The following is a 16760-nucleotide window of genomic DNA, read 5'->3' as shown; positions in this document are numbered from 1 at the left end:
TTGAATGAGGCATTTGTGTATGACTTCCCAGGTCTGTTTTGCTCTCCCAAAATGCTTTCTTAAAATCATGTAGTGGGAAGATTATGTAAAACTGTCCTTGGGACTTAATCATAGAAAATTCTCCTGACAAAGTACATTTTGGAGTATTTGGTCCAGGAACATAGCCAGCGATTTGGCAAGCGTAACTCTCCAGCAAAAACAGGGCCATTGTACAAAAGAACCTCTCATGCCTTTGGCTTCTCTGCTTTGGTTTGCTCTAACCTCTGCAGACAGTCATGCTCTACCTAGTAGAGAGTGGGATCTAAATTCTAAATCCACTGTCTTCCTAAGGAGGAAACGAAGGTACAAGGGAGACAAAGTGTGCAGCTTACCCACTGGCATGGTGTCAATAGAAGAAAAAAACTCTTTAGCTCTCTTGCTCCCCCTGCCCCTCAACACTTGAGGAATTACGCCAAATCGAGGAATAAACTCCCTGGATAAGCAAATAATAGAGAAGCTCGCCTCATTTCAGACAAACCTTCAGTATATGAAGACTATGAGAAGCACAAGAAGAGGTAGCAGCTGTGACTGGTGAGTGCTCGGAATGTAGATTGTAGTCCCATAGAGCAAAAGCCACAGCCACTGAGTCCGACAGAGGCTTTTTATCCTTTACCCCACTTATCCCCTCTCCATTTCTGCAAATGGATGCATTTTGTATCTGTGTGAAACTGGAACATACTGAAGCAAGAAACAATAATAAACTTACATTATGTTTATATTAATTTTTTTTTAGTTCCAGTTAATGCCCATGTCTTTAAAACTTAAAATAATTAAGAGATAGTTTTCATTTTTAAAGAGCCCAATCCAGCTATATTTGATGAAATTTAAAACAGAAATTTAAATCAGCAATGGTATAATTGTTGTCCAAATTAACTATAAATATTGATATGCAAAGTAAGGCACCCAAAGAGTGTCTGGCTCATGAAGGCACTTAATATTTTGGGGATGAATGAATGAATGAAAAATAATACCTGTGTGAGCAAATCAAGTCACTTATTCATTTTTATGTTACCACTACAGAACATGGAGTTGGAAGGAGCCAGGAATACTAGTTCTACCCTGATATTTTAAAGGGGAGGAACTGAAGCCAAAAGGAAGTCACTTGACTAAGGCACAGGCTGGTGGCAGTTCTGGAATTTTTTACTTCCCTGAAAGTTGTTATTCCAGACTTCTTCCCACAAGTGGAATTTTAATGTATACATGATTGGTTTATTGAATTAATAGTTTTTTCCCCATAAGTTTGCTCTGATTTTAGCATTCTTTGACTCACTCATACAACATATATCTGTTGCATGGTTACTCTGGGCTAGGCACTATTCTAAGCAGCAAACAAAACACATCAAGATCCTGCATTTAGGGAGCTTATATGCTAGTGGTAGCAGAGCAGGCAATAAAACAGAAAACAAGTCAATATATAATATCTCAGTGGGTAACAAATGCTCAAATAAAGCATAACGCAAATGATGGGAATCCATCTCTAGGTATGTACCCAAGAGAAATAACCTATGGCCACATAAAAACTTGCTCACAGATGCTTTTCACAGCATTATTCACAATAGCCAAAAAGTGAAAACAACTCAGATGTTCATCTACTGATAAGTAGAGGACTAAGATGTGGTATAGCCATATGGAATATTATCTGCCAAGAAGCAGTAATGAAGTACTGATACATGCCACAACATGGATGAATCTTAAAAACATTATGAGAAGTGGGAAAAGCTCATCACAAAGGACTGTGTCTTGTATAATTTCATGCATATGAAAAGTACAGACTAAGCAAATCTATAGAGACTGAAAGTAGATTAGTGGTCAGCTAGGGCTGGGGAACTGGGGTAATTGATGTGTCAGAGGGTGATGATCAAAGGGTGCAGACTTTCTTTTTGGGGTGATGAAAATGTTGTACATGAAAATGATAGTGGTGATGGTTGCACAACTCTGATAATACTAAAAGTCATTGAACTGTACACTTCAAATGAGTGAATTGTATGGTATGTGAACTGTGGGAGTGGGCTGCTGCTGTTTTATGAAGTATTGTCAAGAAAGCCCTCGCTGACAAAGTGACATTTGAGCAGAGACTGCAAGGAATGGAGGAAGTAAGCCTGTGGGTACCTGGGGGAATAGCATTCCAGGCACAGGGGACATCAAATGCAAAGGCCCAGTGATGAATAAAAGATTGAGATGCCGGAGGAACAGCAAGAGGGTCACATGGCTTAGAGAGACTGAGGGGGAGGTGGAAGAAGAGGAAGTTAGAGAGTTAGCCAGGTGGGGTGAGTATGTGCTGGTGAGGCTTGTAGACCACTGAAGGACAGTAGTAGCCTTTCTCTGAGTGAGATGGGCATTTGCTGGAGACTTTTGAGCAGAGGCATTGCATGATTTTTGTGCAAATCACTCCACTGCTCTTATAATAGATCTGAAAATTAACTGGTTTCACAACAGCATACAAAGGACATTTGGCTTTACTTCTGGGCCTAAAGTTCAGAAAATAAACAGAATCAGGGCAGGGGTCTCCCTCACCCAGGCCTGCTGGCAGCATTGCCCTGTCATCACTGTCAGAACCAGAGGGAGGTCAGGGAGGAGCCTGGAGCTCTGACACTAGAGCTGGTCTAGTCCTCATCTGGTCTTGGCAAGTCTTGTAAAAACTTTCTTCATGAGAGGAGACAGCCATCAGATTAACCAGCAATTGTATTTGACACTAAGAATGCCAGGCCATAAAAGGATTATCTAATATAACTGGAAGGTTCCAAGACCAGTGATAGAGAGGCACAGTGGAAGCTGACTCCGAGTCCCTGCCTAAACCAAAGGATAGGCAGAGAGAAGATAAATTACTGAGTCCATGGACTTTAAAATGCATTTATCTATTTTTAGCTTCTCTCATTGTACACTGCTTTTTTTTTTTTTTTTTTTTTTTTTTTTTAAACCAAGAGACACTGCAGAATCAATGGGGGTGAAAAGGGGAGGTGAGAAGAAGGAAGTAACAAAGTTTATTTACTTTAATAATGACTTATAATTGCCTTATTGTTTTTCAGAATTCATTTTTAAATATTTTCCCTTCCTTGGCACTTCAAATCAAACTATTTTAAACATGCACACATTCTAAAACATCTTATTTTCTGTGGGTGAAGTTTAAGGAATAGATAATTCTCCCTCTAAGATGTATTCTGCTTGGCTAACTTCACTGTGGACAACTTGCATTTACTTAAGTAAAAGAAATGATAGGGCCACGTACAAGATATTTTGACAGAATGCCTAATGATCTGGTTACTAGAGAAGTATGTTGGAGGAGGTGAGAAATGCCATCTTGAGTCCAATAGTTCTCAGTATCTCAGAGGGCATTCCACAGGAAAACAGGAAATGCTGGTTGAATGGATGCATTTATAGAGAGCTGGTAATATACTTTTTCTGGACTCCTAAGAATGAGCCATCCAAAACACAACACATAAAATTGTATGCACTCTGGGAAAAGATGTGGATAATTAAGATGAATAACCTATTGTAGGAAGAGCTCTCCTTGAGTGTGCTTATTATTCTTCAGGGAATTGAGACAAGTTTGGGGAAACAAAGTCGGTTTTATCAGAGCATCCAAGGCAACAACAACCCAACTGAATAGACTAGGTGTGTGGGAGGCTCACGGACCAGGCTAAAGAGCTGCGGCATTTACAGAATTAGGATGTAAGCTGAGTTTAGGGACTAAGGTTGTTTAGAATGGGGAGTGGTCTGACCAAGGGATCAACTTGTATCTTCTTTCTTCCCATCTTTGACCATACGCTCTCATTAACTCTCTATCCTCTTTTCTTTCTTGTCCTTTTTCTCTCCATGCCATTTTCTCTATGTGTGTACTATTATACTGAACTGAAGCCTATTTTTATTGAGGCCTGGGTATTTACTGAAAAAGAAGTATTAGGTTCCCGTGTATACTTTTCATTGATTCTTCTGCAGTTTGCCCAGGAAAGAAAACTAAAACAAGAAACAGTAAGCTCTATGCTTACTTGTAAAAGTGGTCAACTGAAAAAAAAAATATTTTACAAGTGGATTCCTTCTTTTTCATGGATTGATGGTTTTTGACAGGAAAGAAAAAAAAAAACTTTCCCCACTCCCTCCAAATCTACATGGAAGTGCTCAAAATGATTCCTTCAGTCAGGAAAAACAGTGGTGAATCTGAAAGGGAGAAAGGCTATCCTATTTATGTTATTTAATAGATAGAAATTGATTTTCGATAAGAAAGCAAGCAGCTGCAGACACTGATGTTCAGCTCTCACGAGAAATGGTTGCTCTATTTTAGGGTTCTTGCCAAAGCTGGAGCAGGTGCTGGCTTTTTTTTCTTCTTTTTAAATCACTCCTAGCTCTCAGGGGTTTAACTGGCCAGAAGGAGGCTGACAGTCAGTGGACCTATGCCCAAATGGGCTGCTGCTCAGGCAGCACAATGCTGCGACCAGCTCGATGGCTCTCATACAACTTTCAAAGCCCTTCTGAAATAGTTGGCTCGGTGGACTCCCACTCACATTATAATTAGAATCGCACCTGCTACGTCCAGCATGTGTTAAGTTTCTGAAAATACTAGAGAAGGAAGACAACAAAAATATTCATACTGATGTCCTTAAAGGGATTGTAGTTCTAGGACTTTGCGGGTGTGGGTGAGAAGGGAAGGGTGTAGGAATAGTCATTCACCTTTGCTTCTAAAGTATTCTAGTTAATGCAGGAGTGTGGGAACTCTTTGAGGCAAATTGTGGTAGAATGCTTTTTTCTACCTATTTATTTTGTAGTTTTCAAGCATAAACTTAGTTTTGTGAAATTTTTGAGCCACTTTACTTCCTTTCAAAATTTTACTAAAATCTTTATTCAAAATCTTGCTGACAATAGAAAGCCGGAAGGAGGAGAATGCAAGAGGCCACAGGCAGGTGCTAAGGGGGGAGGTGCTAAGGTCTAAGTGGATTTTCCGAGGAACCTGCTGGGAGTTCGCGAGCTTCCCTTCACTTGTCACAGGCTGAAGTGCCCATAGATCCCACCGGTCATGAAAATGAGAGACTTGGGCCAGGCGTGAGAAAACTGGGAGTGAGGGGGATGTCGTTCTACAGAGGATGTCCTTTCTTTAAGGCTACTTAGCTCCAGCCAATTCTTCCTGTGTGAGAATGTGAACTCAGTGTTGCCAGATCTTCTTGAGTTTTCAAAAGAAGCCAGAAATCTGGATGCTATTAAAAAAAAAAAAAGTTCCCAGTTTTTAAAACAGTGAATACTTTAGTCCATTTGTGCTATTATAACAAAAAGACCTGAGACTGGGTAATTTATAAAGAACCAGAAATTGATTTTATCACAGTTCTGGAGGCTGGGGAGTCCAAGATCGAGGCACTGGCAGATTTGGGTGACTGGTGAGAGCTGCTGTCTGCTTCCAAGATGGCACCTTGTTGCTGAATCCTCCAGAGGGGAGGAACAGCAGAAGGTGAGAGGGCAAGTGAGCTGAGTGCTGCATGAAGCCTCTTTAATAAGGGCCTTAATTCCATTCATGAGGCAGGGGCCCTCATGGCCTAATTGACTCCTAAAGATACCCTCTTAATATTATCGCATTGGCTACACCTGAATTTTGGAAGGGACACTTTCAAATCATAGCAGGGAGTTCAAACAAAACACATCTGTCTGCTGTATTTGGCCCATGGTCTGCCAACTTGTGACCACTGCCCTAAAGGCTTATTACATGTGTACCACCTACTGCTCACTCACCTCCCCTTCTGTGCCAGCTATGAAACATCATTGGTTCCAGCGTGGCTTAGCTTTGCCTCATTCTACCACCTGATTTCCTTAGAGAACTACACTTATCCTTTTCTTACTCCACATGGATTGGGTGAAAGTCACAAGTCTCAGATATGCTCATTAGCATTTTTCATCCTCTCTGGCAACTCAAATCAGTTCTATGAGATTAGTGGTGGATGTTTATGAAACAACTGGACCAAAGAATCTTTATTTCTGCTGAACTAGAGAGCTGTATGATGCCACTATATGAAGAGCCAGTTTGAGAGAGTGTGTTGGTCCATTTTCGGTTGCTATAATGAAACACCACAGACTGGGTAATTTATAAATAAAATAAATTTATTTATTGGCAGGGCATGGTGGCTCACACCTATCATCTCAGCACTTTGGGAGGCCAAAGTAGGAGGATCCCTTGATCCCAGGAGATCAAGACCAGCTTGGGTAATATAGTGAGACCTCATCTCTAAAAAAAAAAATAATTTTTTTTAATTAGGCAAGTGTAGCGGCACACACCTATAGTTCCAGCTATTCAGGAGGCCGAGGTAGGAGGGTCACTTGAGCCTAGGAAGTGAACACAAGTGGAGGCTGCAGTGAGCCAGGACTGTACCACTGCACTCTAGCCTGGGTGACAGAGTGAGACTTTGTCTCAAAAAAAAAGAAAGAGAGAGAGAGGGAAAGAAAGAGAGAGAGGGAGGGAGGGAGGAAGGAAGGAAGGAAGGAAGGAAGGAAGGAAGGAAGGAAGGAAGGAAGGAAGGAAGGAAGGAAGGAAGGAAAGAAGGAAGGAAGGAAAGAAGGAAGATTTATTTCTTACAATTCAGGAGGCTGGGAAGTCCAAGGCCAAAGGATCCACATCTGGTCAGAGCCTTCTTACTGCATCATAGCATGGTGGAGGGCATCATATGGCAAGAGGACAAGAGCATGCCAGCTCAAGTCTTTCTTCCTCTTCTTATGAAGCCACTGGTCCATTATGGGGGCCCTACCCTGATGACCTTATCTAATCCAAATTACCCCCAAAGGCCCTCACCACCTCCAAATATACTAACATATGAAATGTGGGGTACACATTCAAGTCATAGCAGAGAGTAAAGCCAACACAAAGAAAAATAGGGCTGAGAGAAAAAGAGGAGTCCAGATCGTGATCACATCAAGTGAACACCTGGATCCAGCTATGCCAACTGCTATACCCTTTGAGATTACAGTTTAATGTACTGAGTTCCTATTATGTTTAGGCAGTTTAAACTGAATGTCTTATCACTTGCAAGTAAGAGTCCAGATTAGACTTTGTCATTTCATTTAAGCATTTAGTGAACATATATTGAGCATCTACTATATTCCAGGGCAATGCTAGGATGTGCTGAGGATACAAATTTGAATGAGATAATTTCTTTTCTTTATAAATTAAAAATTTGAAAACTTCACATTTTATTAGCACCTTGACACATTTGTGCTTTCTGTCTCTACCTCTCCCACTCTCTCTCGCACGCACACACACATACTCTTCTTATTCTTTTTTTTCTCTGAAACATTTGAGAGTAAGTTGAAAAGATCAACTGGAATCAGGACAGTCTCATTATCAAATTCAGAAAATTTAACATTGATCTAATGTTACCTGTTATACAGCCCTTATTCAAATTTTACTACTATACTAATATTGAATATAGCAATGTTTAGGCCAGATGTGGTGGCTCATGCCTGTAATCCCAATACTTTGGGTGGCTGAGGCAGGCAGATAGATTCCCTTGAGCCTTGGAGTATGAGACCAGCCTGGGCCACATGGCAAAACCCCATCTCTAAAAAATAATAATAAAAAAAATTTAGCAGGTTGTGGTGGCATGCACCTGTAGTCTCAGCTACCCGGGAGGCTGAGGTGGGAGGATCACTTGAGTCCCAGAGATTGAGGCTGCAGGGAGCTGTGATTGCCCCACTGCACTCCAGCCTAGGTGACAGAGCTGGGGGAAAAAAAGAATATAACAACTTTGTATTTATTTAATCTAGGATTTAATCCAGGATCGCACATTATATTTCTTTATCATGTTTCTTTAGTGTCCTTTAATGTGCAATGATTTATCAGCCTTCTATGGTTTTTCGTGACTTTAACATTTTGAAAGAGTACTTGCCTATTGTTTTACAGAATGTTGATTAGTAGAATGTAGAAACTAAGATCTGGGCACTTGAGGTTAGTCCGAGTGCCTTCTTGTGATTTGATTATGAGTATGCATTCTTGGCAGGAATACAATGTAAATGATGTGTGTCTCTTTTGGTGCATCATGGCAGGAATCATCTGATGTCAGTTCATCCCATCATGGGTGATGTTGACGGTAATCACTTGGCTGAAGTAGTATCTATCAGATTTAGGTAAAGGTACCATTTTCCCCTTTGTAATTAATAAGTAATATGAGAAGATGCTTTGAGTTTGTATAAGTATTTTGTTCCTCAACAAACTATCACCCAATAATTTTAGGATCCACTGATGATTTTTGCCTAAATCAGTTAACACAGCAGTTGAAAAATAGTAATGTTTAAAACTCTGTTGTTCCTTATACATTTTTTCAGTTGGCTTTTTGCTATAAATAAAAACTTTCTTTTTCTATTCCTTTTTTATGTTTGTTTTTAGTGTAAGTGTGGACTCATGGAATCTTTCCTTTTCACTTTTGAAATAAATTCAAACTTAAAACGTGCAAAAAATAGAACAAAGAGCTTCCCCACTCTGAACCATTTGACGAAAAGTTGTTGACATCATGTCCAATATCCCTGAATACTTTAGAATATTCCTACAAACAAGGACTTTCTCCTACATAACCATGATACAACCATTTATATCAGGAAGTTAACACTGATAATTACTATTGTCTAATCCACAGACCCCATTCATTTCTCCAGTTGTTCCATTAATGTCCTTTATTGCAAGTGGATCCAGTACAGGAATACGTGTTGCATTTAGTTGCCATATCTGCTTATCTTTTTTTGGCTTTTATGACCTTGACCCTCTTAAAGGTCAGTTATTTTGTGGGATGTCCCTCAGTTTGTCTTTGCCTTATGCTTCCTTGTGAGTAGTTCATGACTTGCATTTTGGTAAGATATCATGTAAGCAAGCCTGTGTGTCCTCAATGTATCCTATGACGTGGTGTATGATTTCAATTTGTCTAACACGCTGATGTAACCTTCATTGATTAAAATGCTCTCTGCCTCAAGTTACTGCTTATAGTTACTGTCTTTCTCTTTATACTCAGTAAGTATCCTGTTCCTCATCAAACATTCACTCCATGTAAGTATCCTGTTCCTCATTAAACATTCACTCAGTAATTTTATCATTTGTTGATATTTTTAGTTGAATTTATTATTACTGTGATGATTGCCACATAGTGATTTTTCTAATTTCATCATTGTGTTTACTTTTATCAATTGACTTTCTTTTTCTTTTTTTTTCCAGATAGAGTCTCACTCTGTCACCCATGCTGGAGTGCAGTGATGTGATCTTGGCTCGCTGCAACCTCTGCCACTGGGGTCAAGCAATTCTTGTGCCTCAGCCTCCAGAGTAGCTGGAACTACAGTCGTGCGCCAACACGCCTGGCTAATTTTTGTATTTTTAGTAGAGAATGGGGTTTCACCATGTTGGCCAGGCTGGTCTCGAAGTGAACCCAGGTGATCCACCTGCCTTGGCCTCCCAGAGTGCTGGGATTACATGTATGCCAGCACACCTGGCCTCAATTGACTTTCCAATGTAAAGAAAATTTTCCTATCTATCATCTATCTACCTACTTACTTATTCATTTATTTGTATCAGTATGGGCTTATGAATTCCCATTTTATTTAATATGTTATAATCTGTTACTAATTATATTTATTTATTTATTTATTTGAAACAGGGCCTCACTCTGTCACCTAGGCTGGAGTGTGGAGCGTGATCACAACTCACTGCATCCTAGACCTCCCAAGCTTAGGTGATTCTCCCACCTCAGCAGCCCAAGTACCTGGGACTATAGGCACGCATCACCATGCCTTGCTAATTTTTTGTGTTTTTTGTAGAGACAAGGTTTTGCCATGTTGCCCAGGCTGGATGACATTTATTTTGATGCTCAAGTTGCTCCTGATTTGGACAGTGGGAGTCCCTTCAGAGACCTTTTGACAGGTCCTCATCATTTTTTGGGCACTCCTTCACACAAGATATTCATTCTGTATTCCCTGGCCCAGTGCTGGAATCAGTTTTTGGTTTTTCTTTCCCCCTAAGAAGCACTGATTCCTATTAATGGGAAATGGAATTTAGAAACCAAGATCTGGACACTAAGTGTGGATATTGCTACCGGGTTGTGACTGCTTTTAAACACTTTTGGCCAATATAGACAGGAAATCTATACCCATGTATTTAAAATCATGACTTTATAGTGATTTCAGCACAGGGTTCTTCATCTCTAGCCCCCATTTTATATTTGCATATGAAATGCAACAGCAAAAGCTGTGGTTTCCAAAAATTTCAGTATAAATGTAGTCATTGACTCTATCCTACAATATTCAGAAAATACTTTCAGAATTCCTATGCCCATAGCACTGCCAATAACAAAACTACTAAGCAAAGTTCAAGATTTATTTGCAGTTCTTTCTGTCATTAGGCTGTTTATATGTACACAGTCCTTTCTTTCCCCTTGCATGTTTATATTATTCATTTGATATACAGCTCAATTCATGTTTTTGTTTGTATTCAATTTTTGTTTTTCTGCCAACTTTGTTAATTTAACTTTTTTGAATTTGTAAAAACACTAACATGATTCCAAAAGTCAAAACTATACAAAAAGGTTCAGTTAGAGAAGTGATACTACCTCTCCTTCCCCCTTCCCTTCCACCCTTTTCACACTCCGTCTGTAGGGAACATTATCATTAATTCTTTTTTTCTTTTTTTTTGAGATGGAGTCTTGCTTTGTAGTCCAGGCTGAAGTACTGTGGCATGATCTCGGCTAGCTGCAACCTCCACCTCCTGACTATAACCTCCACCTCGTGGGTTCAAGTGATCCTCTTGCCTCAGCCTCCAGAGTAGCTGGGATTATAGGCGTCCACCACTATACACGGCTAATTTTTGAATTTTTGTATTTTTAGTAGAGACGGAGTTTTGCCATGTTGGCCAGGCTGGTCTCAAACTCCTGACTTCATGTGATCCATCCGCCTTGGCCTCCCAAAGTGCTGGGATTACAGGCATGAACTACTGTGCCCGGCTTTATCATTAATTTCTGATTTATCCTTCCTGTGATTCTTTTTGCAAGAATTAGCTGGTGCATGCACATTTTAATGTACCCTCTCTTGGCCAGGCATGGTGGCTCAAGCCTGTAATCACAGCACTTTGGGAGTCCGAGGCGGACAGATCACGAGGTTAGGAAGTTGAGACCATCCTGGCTAACACGGTGAAACTCTGTCTCTACTAAAAATACAAAAAATTAGCTGGGCGTGGTGGTGGGCGCCTGTAGTCCCAGCTACTCGGGACGCTGAGGTAGGAGAATGCGTGAACCCAGGAGGCTGAGCTTGCAGTGAGCCAAGATCACGCCACTGCCACTCCAGCCTGGGTGACAGAGCAACACTCTGTCTCAAAAAAAAAAAAACTTTATATATATATATACACATACACACACACATACACACACACATACATGCACCCCACTTTTGAAACATAAGTTATAAATTGTACTCTTTTACACCTTGCCTTTTTTTGGTTAACTTTATATGGCAGAAACCACATCTTTCAGTATTAAAGAGCTTGTTCTTATTTTTTTAAATAACAGCTTTATTAAGATATAATTCACATGCCATAAAATTGATCCATTTAAAGTATTTGATGCTTTTTAGTATAGTCACAGAGTCGTGTGACCATCATTACAATAAATTTTAGAACATTTTCCTCACCCCCAAAAGAACTCTGTACCCATTAGCAGTTACTCACCATTTCCCCCCAGTTTCAGCAGCCCTGGGGAGCCACCAACCTGCTTTGTGTCTATAGATGTGCCTATTCTGGACTTTTCGTGTATGTGGAATCATACAGTGTGTCATCTTTTGCCCCCGTCTTCTTTCATTTAGCATAATTTCAAGGTTCATCCACGTTGTAAAATGTATCAGTACTTCATTTCTTTTTATTGCCAAATAATATGCCATTGTGTAGATATAACACATTTTATTGCTTCATTCATCAGTTGCTGGGCACTCAAGTTGTTTCCACATTTTGTCTGTTATGAGTAATGCTGCCATGAACATTCATGCATAAGCTTTTGTGTGGATGTGCAGTTTTCATTCTCTTGGGTATATATCTGTGTTGTAGGACTTTCTCCTTAATTCAGCTAAAAGCCAGGTTCTTGTCACACGACCATTAAAGATTAGGCTCGCAGACACTTTGAAGGGTGAGAAAGGGAGGATTTATTGGATCAAAAGGGGAAAAAGGGGGAAACAGGGACTCTCAGCAAAGCAAGGGTCCTGCTGGTAAGCTTCCAGACTCACAGACTGGAATCCCAGATACCACCTGGAACAGGAGAGGCCAGGCTCCTCCCGCCTGCAAACAGCACAAACTTCCCGAGGCTCCACCCGCAGTGCGCACTTCTGCCGGTACAGAGGCCGGTTGGAGGTTCTCCCGGGAGCACTATATACTTGGCTGTCTCATTTGGATTGGAATTGCTGGATCATATGTAACTCTATGATTAATCTTTTGAGAAACCAAAACGCTGTTTTCCACAGCTGCAGCACCAGTTTATAGTCCTATTAGCAACGTATGATGGTGCCGAATTCTCATCGCTGTCAACACTTGTTACTATCTGACTTTTTGATTATAGCCATCTTAGTGGATGTAAAGTGATAGCACATGGTGGATTTCATTTTCATTTCGCTGAGGCCTGATAATTCCTTTTTCTCTTTTACTGCAGCACAGTACTTCTTTGTGTGGATGTACCAAAATGAACAAGGCAATTCTTGCAGTCTTTTGCCCTCTGGGAAGGCTCATTGGCCAGTGAGAGAGACAGACTCTTTTTGTTGTTGTTGTTGTTGTTGTTGTTACAGGACTTTTAGATTTTATTTTTTTAAAATAGTATTGGTAGTTTCTGTGTTTTCTTTCTTTATTATTATTATTATACTTTAAGTTCTAGGGTACACGTGCACAACATGCAGGTTTGTTAGATATGTATACATGTGCCGTGTTGGTATGCTGCACCCATTAACTTGTCATTTACATTAGATATATCTCCTAATGCTATCCCTCCCCTCTACCCCCACCCCACAACAGGCGCCCGTGTGTGATGTTCCCCTTCCTGTGTCCAAGTATTCTCATTGTTCAGTTCCCACCTTTGAGTGAGAACATATGGTGTTTGGTTTTCTGTTCTTGTGATAGTTTGCTCAGAATGATGGTTTCCGGCTTCATCCATGTCCCTACAAAGGACATGAATTCATCGTTTTTTATGGCTACATAGTATTCCATTGTGTATATGTGCCACATTTTCTTTTTTTGTGTGTCTACTATTATTTTACTTTAAGTTCTAGGGTACATGTGCACCATGTGCAGGTTTGTTACATATGTATGCATGTGCCATGTTGGTGTGCTGCACACATTAACTCGTAATTTACATTAGGTATACCTCTTAATGCTATCCATACCCCCTCCCTCCACCCCTGGCAGACCCCAGTATGTGATGTTCCCCTTCCTGTGTCAAAGTGTTCTCATTGTTCAGTTCCCACCTAAGAGTGAGAACATGCGGTGTTTGGTTTTCTGTCCTTGTGATAGTTGCTCAGAATGATGGTTTCCAGCTTCATCCATGTCCCTATAAAGGACATGAACTCATCCTTTTTATGGCTGCATAGTGTTCCATGGTATATATGTGCCACATTTTCTTAATCCAGCCTATCACTGATGGACATTTGGGTTGGTTCCAAGTCTTTGCTATTGCAAATAGTGCTACAATAAACATACGTGTGCATGTGTCTTTATAGCAGCATGATTTATAATCCTTTGGGTATATGCCCAGTAATGGGATGGCTGGGTCAAAAGGTATTTCTAGTTCTAGATCCTTGAGGAATCACCACACTGTCTTCCACAATGGTTGAACTAGTTTACAGTACCACAAACAGTGTAAAAGCGTTCCTGTTTCTCCACATCCTCTCCAGCCCCTGTTGTTTCCTGACTTTTTAATGATGGCCATTCTAACTGGTGTGAGACGGTATCTCATTATGGTTTTGATTTGCATTTCTCTGATGGCCAGTGATGATGAGCATTTCTTCATGTGTCTGTTGGCTGCATAAATGTCTTCTTTTGAGAAGGGTCTGTTCATATCCTTTGCCCACTTTTTGATGGGGTTGTTTGATTTTTTTCTTATAAATTTGTTTAAGTTCTTTGTAGATTCTGGATACTAGCCCGTTGTCAGATGGGTAGATTGTAAAAATTTTCTCCATTCTATAGGTTGTCTGTTCACTCTGATGGTAGTTTCTTTTGCTGTGCAGAAGCTCTTTAGTTTAATTAGATCCCATTTGTCCATTTTGGCTTTTGTTGCCATTGCTTTTGGTGTTTTAGTCATGAAGTCCTTGCCCATGCCTATGACCTGAATGATATTACCTAGGTTTTCTTCTAGGGTTTTTATGGTTTTAGGTCTAACATTTAAGTCTCTAATCCATCTTGAATTGATTTTTGTATAAGTTGTAAGGAAGGGATCCAGTTTCAGCTTTCTACATATGGCTAGCCAGTTTTCCCAGCACCATTAATTAAATAGGGAATCCTTTCCCCATTTCTTGTTTTTCTCAGGTTTGTCAAAGACCAGATGGTTGTAGATGTGTGGTATTATTTCTGAGGGCTCTGTTCTGTTCCATTGGTCTATATCTCTGTTTTGGTACCAGTACCATGCTGTTTTGGTTACTATGGCCTTGCAGTATAGTTTGAAGCCAGGTAGCGTGATGCCTCCAACTTTGTTCTTTTGGCTTAGGATTGTCTTGGCAATGTGGGCTCTTTTTTGGTTCCATATGAACTTTAAAGTAGTTTTTTCCAATTCTGTGAAAAAAGTAATTGGTAGCTTGATGGGGATGGCATTGAATCTATAACTTACCTTGGGCAGTATGGCCATTTTCACGATATTCATTTTCCTATCCATGAACATGGAATGTTCTTCCATTTGTTTGTGTCCTCTGTTATTTCACTGAACAGTGATTTGTAGTTCTCCTTGAAGAGGTCCTTCACATCCCTTGTAAGTTGATTCCTAGGTATTTTATTCGCTTTGAAGCAGTTGTGAATGGGAGTTCATTGATGATTTGGCTCTCTGTTTGTCTGTTATTGGTGTATAGGAATGCTTGTGATTTTTGCACATTGATTTTGTATCCTGAGACTTTGCTGAAATTGCTTATCAGCTTAAGGAGATTCTGGGCTGAGATGATGGGGTTTTCTAAATATATCGTCATGTCATCTGCAAACAGGGACAATTTGACTTCTTCTTTTCCGAATTGAATACCCTTTATTTCTTTCTGCTGCCTGATTGCCCTGGCCAGAACTTCCAACACTATGTTGAATAGGAGTGGTGAGAGAGGGCATCCCTGTCTTGTGCCAGTTTTCAAAATGAATGCTTCCAGTTTTTGCCCATTCAGTATGATATTGGCTGTTGATTTGTCATAAATAGCTCTTATTATTTTGAGATACGTCCAATCAACACCTAGTTCATTGAGAGTTTTTAGCATGAAGTGCTGTTGAATCTTGTCGAAGGCCTTTTCTGCATCTTTTGAGATAATCATGTGGTTTTTGTCTTTCGTTCTGTTTATATGATGGATTACGTTTATTGATTTGTGAATGTTGAACCAGCCTTGCATCCCAGGGATGAAGCCAACTTGATCGTGGTGGATAAGTTTTTGATGTGCTACTGCTGGATTCAGTTTGCCAGTATTTTATTGAGGATTTTTGCATTGAGGTTCATCAGGGATATTGGTCTAAAATTCTCCTTTTTGTTGTGTCTCTGCCAGGCTTTGGTATCAGGATGATGTTGGCCTCATAAAAGGAATTAGGGAGGATTCCCTCTTTTTCTATTGATTGGAATAGTTTCAGAAGGTATGGTACCAGCTGCTCTTTGTACCTCTGGTAGAATTCAGCTGTGAATCCATCTGGTCCTGGACTTTTTTTGGTTGGTAGGCTGTTAATTATTGCCTCAATTCAGAGCCTGTTATCGGTCTATTCAGGGATTCAACTTCTTCCTGGTTTAGTCGTGGGAGGGTGTATGTGTCCAGGAATTTATCCATTTCTTCTAGATTTTCTAGTTTATTTGCATAGAGGTGTTTATAGTATTCTCTGATGGTAGTTTGTATTTCTGTGGGGTCAGTGGTGATATCCCCTTTATCATTTTTTATTGTGTCTATTTGATTCTTCTCTCTTTTCTTCTTTATTAGTCTTGCTAGCAGTCTATCAATTTTGCTGATCTTTTTAAAAAACCAGCTCCTGGATTCATTGATTTTTTAAAGGGTTTTTTTGTGTCTCTGTCTCCTTCAGTTCTGCTCTGATCTTAGCTATTTCTTGCCTTCTGCTAGCTTTTGAATGTGTTTGCTCTTGCTTCTCTAGTTCTTTTAATTGTGATGTTAGGGTGTCAATTTTAGATCTTTCCTGCTTTCTCTTGTAGGCATTTAGTGCAATAAATTTCCCTTTACACACTGCTTTAAATGTGTCCCAGAGATTCTGCTATGTTGTGTCTTTCTTCTCGTTGGTTTCAAAGAACATCTTTAGTTCTGCCTCCATTTCGTTATTTACTCAGTAGTTGTTCAGGAGCAGGTTGTTCAGTTTCCGTGTAATTGAGCGGTTTTGAGTGAGTTTCTTAATCTTGAGTTCTAGTTTCATTGCACTGTGGTCTGAGAGACAGCTTGTTATAATTTCTGTTCTTTTACATTTGCTGAGGAGTGCTTTACTTCCAACTATGTGGTCAATTTTGGAATAAGTGTGATGTGGTGCTGAAAAGAATGTATATTCTGTTGATTTGTGGTGGAGAGTTCTGTAGATGTCTGTTAGG

General features: G+C 40.0%; 1 long non-coding RNA gene across 1 annotated transcript in view; it reads left to right on the top strand.

Moving 5' to 3' along the window:
• The first annotated feature begins 243 nt into the window (after positions 1-243).
• LOC135964970 (uncharacterized) overlaps positions 244-16760 on the top strand; it is a 28179-nt gene continuing 11662 nt past the window's right edge. The window contains exon 1 of the long non-coding RNA XR_010577704.2: positions 244-570. This is a non-coding gene — a long non-coding RNA (uncharacterized lncRNA). The remainder of the gene's footprint in view (positions 571-16760) is intronic.

The sequence above is a fragment of the Macaca fascicularis genome, chromosome 9 (genome assembly GCF_037993035.2).
Source record: "Macaca fascicularis isolate 582-1 chromosome 9, T2T-MFA8v1.1".
Classification (NCBI taxonomy): Eukaryota; Metazoa; Chordata; class Mammalia; order Primates; family Cercopithecidae; genus Macaca; species Macaca fascicularis.
The sequence above is the reverse complement of the archived record's forward strand: the minus strand, read 5'-3'. Positions and strand labels throughout refer to the sequence as shown.